Source organism: Procambarus clarkii, chromosome 12, assembly GCF_040958095.1.
Source record: "Procambarus clarkii isolate CNS0578487 chromosome 12, FALCON_Pclarkii_2.0, whole genome shotgun sequence".
NCBI lineage: Eukaryota > Metazoa > Arthropoda > Malacostraca > Decapoda > Cambaridae > Procambarus > Procambarus clarkii.
This window is the reverse complement of record NC_091161.1, coordinates 11,949,322-11,955,321: the sequence shown is the minus strand read 5'-3', so window position 1 is coordinate 11,955,321 and position 6,000 is coordinate 11,949,322. Positions and strand designations below refer to the sequence as shown.

At 45.8% G+C, this 6,000-nt stretch overlaps 1 protein-coding gene across 17 annotated transcripts in view; it reads right to left on the bottom strand.

Annotated features, from left to right (window-relative positions):
- Positions 1-6,000, bottom strand: part of SLO2 (slowpoke 2) — a 591,490-nt gene that overhangs the window by 572,354 nt on the left and 13,136 nt on the right. The gene's annotated exons all lie outside the window — the stretch shown is intronic.

The window sequence follows — 6,000 nt, the reverse complement described above, 5'->3', positions numbered from 1 at the left end:
TTATCAAGATATGGGTACGTAAAAGTCGCATTGCAACCACGGACGGCACGCCCCTTGCAACAACCCCTCCCCTTGCAACCACGAACGCAGTTTAAGATTCGCTACCTGGAACAAGAAGTTCCAAGTAGCACGGTCTATGGCGAGCCCGTAGTAACGAACCGTTTCACATTCTTAGTTTCCTTTACCATTTTTCTAATTCTTTCGTATAATTATACCCCAGAGACAGTACCTAATGTCCACTCTTATCGCTCAGTTTCAGCCTGTATCATAAAGTATCGTTATTTAATGATCTCTCGGTATTGTTCAGAGACTATTATTTATGACATTCACGGCATTATATTTCCCCCCATTATCTCCATTTATTATCTAGAGTTAGTTATTATCTTTCTCGTGCGAGGAATAATTCGTCTGCAACAGTGTACAAGCTCTATCTTGAGGTTATCTTGAGATGATTTCGGGGCTTTAGTGTCCCCGCGGCCCGGTCCTCGACCAGGCCTCCACCCCCAGGAAGCAGCCCGTGACAGCTGACTAACACCCAGGTACCTATTTTACTGCTAGGTAACAGGGGCGTAGGGTGAAAGAAACTCTGCTCATTGTTTCTCGCCGGCGCCCGGGATCGAACGTGGGACCACAGGATCAGAAGTCCAGCGTGCTGTCCGCTCGGCCGACCGGCTCCCTCGCTCGGCCGACCGGCTCCCGACCGGAGCAGACAGCAACAGTGTAGAAGATCAGACAGCAACAGTATGTTCTCTACTGTCATTCTGATTGGCAGCCCTTGTTATTCTCTGTTCTCCAGTGAGGCAGCTTTGAACATGTGTATGTTCAGTGTATGTATGTATGTATGTATGTATGTATGTATGTATGTATGTATGTATGTATGTATGTATGTATGTATGTATGTATGTATGTATGTATGTTCAAGTATATGTAAGTTCAGGTGTAATATGCAAGTTCAGGTGTAAGTTCAGGTGTATATATATGTTCAACAACAAATACATTAGAATGTGTCAAGAAATACATTCGCACGTGTCGACAAGTACATTCTCACAACCGGCGATATATCTGTATGTGTCAACATATTCACTCGAACGCTTCAACGAAAAAACAAGATACTGACGGAAGCGCAATACCATGGACAGTGTTTGCTGAAAGACAGTTACACAATTGGGTAATGGCTTCCTGTCGTGACTGACAGACTGAACAATTTAAACCCTCAACCCCTCTGCCTTCCTGACGGAAACTGTTTCATGGACAGTTATCTCGTTACTACCTGTCCCATCCCGTCTGATGGGTGACCAGGTCACTTTTGTCCGGACAGGACAGTCGCTAACTGTGTCCTCCCCAACGCTTCGGTATCAACAAACTACGGGCTCGCCATAGCCCGTGCTACTTGGAACTTTTTGTTTCAAGTAGCGAATTTTAAACAAGAAGCTTCGATATCTCTTACTCCCCTGTGTTCGATATCGTGTAGGTGGTCTTATATGATATCGTGGAACACTTTTCAGAGCCATATGGTGGAGCTGGCGCTATCACTCTCTGGCAAATATATCCCAGAACCTCATCTGAACACCCATTAAGATGTGTGGCCAGATTCACGAAGCAGTTACGCAAGCACTTACGAACCTGGGGCCAGATTCACGAAGCAGTTACGCAAGCACTTACGAACCTGTCCATCTTTTCTCAAACTTTGGCGGCTTTGTTTACAATTATTAAACAGTTAATGAGCTCGGAAGCACCAGGAGGCTGTTTATAACAATAACAACAGTTGATTGGCAAGTTTTCATGCTTGTAAACTGTTTAATAAATGTAACCAAAGCCGTCAAAGATTGAGGAAAGATATGTACACGTTCGTAAGTACTTGCGTAACTGCTTCGTGAATCTGGCCCCAGGTTCGTAAGTGCTTGCGTAACTGCTGCGTGAATCTGGCCCCAGGTTCGTAAGTGCTTGCGTAACTGCTGCGTGAATCTGGCCCCAGGTTCGTAAGTGCTTGCGTAACTGCTGCGTGAATCTGGCCCCAGGTTCGTAAATGCTTGCGTAACTGTTTCGTGAATCTGTCTTGGGCCAGTCACTGTTACCCTGTTAATGTGGGCTGCTAGGCTACGCCCCGCCACGCACATACACCAAAATGCTTCTTTCACTGTGACCATGAACAGTGTCGTTGACACAACGCCTCGCAACGGTGAAATTGGCTTTATATACCAACAGTGAAGCCTGTTGGGCCTTATCACCACCACCTTAGTTTATTAATAATATCTCGATCTTACTACTGTAAAAATTTAAAAAAGTTTCTGTAAATTTTGACCAACAGTCTATTACTTGGTCTATTGGATCTATCGGTTGGTCTATTAGTCTATTTTGAGTCTATTAGGCAAAACAGAAATTGTGTTTATGCTCATAATAAAACTATAAAGAAATTTTACTCAAAATATTGGGTACTATAATAGTTCATTATACAAATGGACGATGAGGCAAGAAAGCTTATAATAATAATATATAAAGAATATTACCTGAGGCTTATGACAGAGAGACATTACCTGAGGCTTATGACAGAGAGAGACATTACCTGAGGCTTATGACAGAGAGAGACATTACCTGAGGCTTATGACAGAGAGAGACATTACCTGAGGCTTATGACAGAGACATTACCTGAGGCTTATGACAGAGAGAGACATTACCTGAGGCTTATGACAGAGAGACATTACCTGAGGCTTATGACAGAGAGACATTACCTGAGGCTTATGACAGAGAGACATTACCTGAGGCTTATGACAGAGAGACATTACCTGAGGCTTATGACAGAGAGACATTACCTGAGGCTTATGACAGAGAGACATTACCTGAGGCTTATGACAGAGAGACATTACCTGAGGCTTATGACAGAGAGACATTACCTGAGGCTTATGACAGAGAGACATTACCTGAGGCTTATGACAGAGAGACATTACCTGAGGCTTATGACAGAGAGACATTACCTGAGGTGTATGACAGAGACATTACCTGAGGCTTATGACAGAGAGACATTACCTGAGGCTTATGACAGAGAGACATTACCTGAGGCTTATGACAGAGAGACATTACCTGAGGCTTATGACAGAGAGACATTACCTGAGGCTTATGACAGAGAGACATTACCTGAGGCTTATGACAGAGAGACATTACCTGAGGTGTATGACAGAGACATTACCTGAGGCTTATGACAGAGAGACATTACCTGAGGCTTATGACAGAGAGACATTACCTGAGGCTTATGACAGAGAGACATTACCTGAGGCTTATGACAGAGAGACATTACCTGAGGCTTATGACAGAGAGACATTGCCTGAGGCTTATGACAGAGAGACATTACCTGAGGCTTATGACAGAGATACATTACCTGAGGCTTATGACAGAGAGACATTACCTGAGGCTTATGACAGAGAGACATTACCTGAGGCTTATGACAGAGAGACATTACCTGAGGCTTATGACAGAGAGACATTACCTGAGGCTTATGACAGAGAGACATTACCTGAGGCTTATGACAGAGAGACATTACCTGAGGCTTATGACAGAGAGAGACATTACCTGAGGCTTATGACAGAGACATTACCTGAGGCTTATGACAGAGAGACATTACCTGAGGCTTATGACAGAGAGACATTACCTGAGGCTTATGACAGAGAGACATTACCTGAGGCTTATGACAGAGAGACATTACCTGAGGCTTATGACAGAGAGACATTACCTGAGGCTTATGACAGAGAGACATTACCTGAGGCTTATGACAGAGAGACATTACCTGAGGCTTATGACAGAGAGACATTACCTGAGGCTTATGACAGAGAGACATTACCTGAGGCTTATGACAGAGAGACATTACCTGAGGCTTATGACAGAGAGACATTACCTGAGGCTTATGACAGAGATACAATACCTGAGGCTTATGACAGAGAGACATTACCTGAGGCTTATGACAGAGAGACATTACCTGAGGCTTATGACAGAGAGACATTACCTGAGGCTTATGACAGAGAGACATTACCTGAGGCTTATGACAGAGAGACATTACCTGAGGCTTATGACAGAGAGACATTACCTGAGGCTTATGACAGAGAGACATTACCTGAGGCTTATGACAGAGAGACATTACCTGAGGCTTATGACAGAGAGACATTACCTGAGGCTTATGACAGAGAGACATTACCTGAGGCTTATGACAGAGATACAATACCTGAGGCTTATGACAGAGAGACATTACCTGAGGCTTATGACAGAGAGACATTACCTGAGGCTTATGACAGAGAGACATTACCTGAGGCTTATGACAGAGAGACATTACCTGAGGCTTATGACAGAGAGACATTACCTGAGGCTTATGACAGAGAGACATTACCTGAGGCTTATGACAGAGAGACATTACCTGAGGCTTATGACAGAGAGACACAACACTTGGGGGATATAATAATGCCAGACTATAAGCATAATTACCTGGTTTATAGCAAGTACACACCTTAATGTTGTCCGTATGAGGCTTGACACTGTACGAGGCTTGACACTGTACGAGGCTTGACACTGTACGAGGCTTGACACTGTACGAGGCTTGACACTGTACGAGGCTTGACACTGTACGAGGCTTGACACTGTACGAGGCTTGACACTGTACGAGGCTTGACACTGTACGAGGCTTGACACTGCACGAGGCTTGACACTGTACGAGGCTTGACACTGTACGAGGTTTGACACAGAATGACAGGAGCGACAGCAGTAAGAAGTGACTATGGGTGAGTCGGTGCTGCCAACCACAGGCCGCTACCCGAGCATGGTAATGGCTGGTTAAAACAAGTCACTTACCAACTGAGTGGTTCGTGTGGACCCATATTCCAAGGTGGTGAGACACGCGACACCTATCTTAAAATTATCTTGAGGTTATCTTGAGATGATTTCGGGGCTTTAGTGTCCCTGCGGCCCGGTCTTCGACCAGGCCTCCACCCTCAGGAAGCAGCCTTTGACAGCTGACTAACACCCAGGTACCTATTTTACTGCTAGGTAACAGGGGCATAGGGTGAAAGAAACTCTGCTCATTGTTTCTCGCCGGCGCCTGGGATCTAACCCAGGACCACAGGATCACAAGTCCAGCGTGCTGTCCGCTCGGCCGACCGGCTCCCAACCTAGACAACATTCATTAAGAATTTACGGAACCTGTCCATCTTTCAACAATCATGGCGCTTTTGTTTACATAAAATAAACAGTTTAAGAGTTCTGAAGCACTACAAGCTTGTCTATAACAATAACCTAAGTTTGTGTAGTTTTGATTTGCGTAGACTGTTTAATAAATGTAATCAAAGCCGACATTATTCTTAAAAGATGAACAGGTTTCGTAAGAGCTGACGTAGTTTGCCTCAGCAATGGTCGCCTTAAGCCACAAAGAAATCACATTAACGTGACGTATCAATGAGGAAATCAGTAGGAGCCGTGAGGAGGATTCGAACTTATGTTCTGGGTACTTCCAAGCACACGGCTTAGACCACTACGCCACGACATGGGACAATGTATCCTGGGATTCAAGGAGTTCACCTCCATCGCTTTTGTTCAAAAGTTTGAACAATCGGTGTGGGGGGAAGGGGGGGGGGGTAGCAGCACGTGTCTGGGTCTACCACACGTGCTGGGGTCTACCACACGTGCTGGGGTCTACCATACGTGCTGGGGTCTACCACACGTGCTGGGGTCTACCACACGTGCTGGGGTCTACCACACGTGCTGGGGTCTACCACACGTGCTGGGGTCTACCACACGTGCTGGGGTCTACCACACGTGCTGGTGTCTACCACACGTGCTGGGGTCTACCACACGTGCTGGGGTCTACCACACGTGCTGGTGTCTACCACACGTGCTGGGGTCTACCACACGTGCTGGGGTCTACCACACGTGCTGGGGTCTACCACACGTGCTGGGGTCTACCACACGTGCTGGAGTAAACACGTGCTGGAACTAAAGAGACTGGCCCTGAACACAATTCGCTCT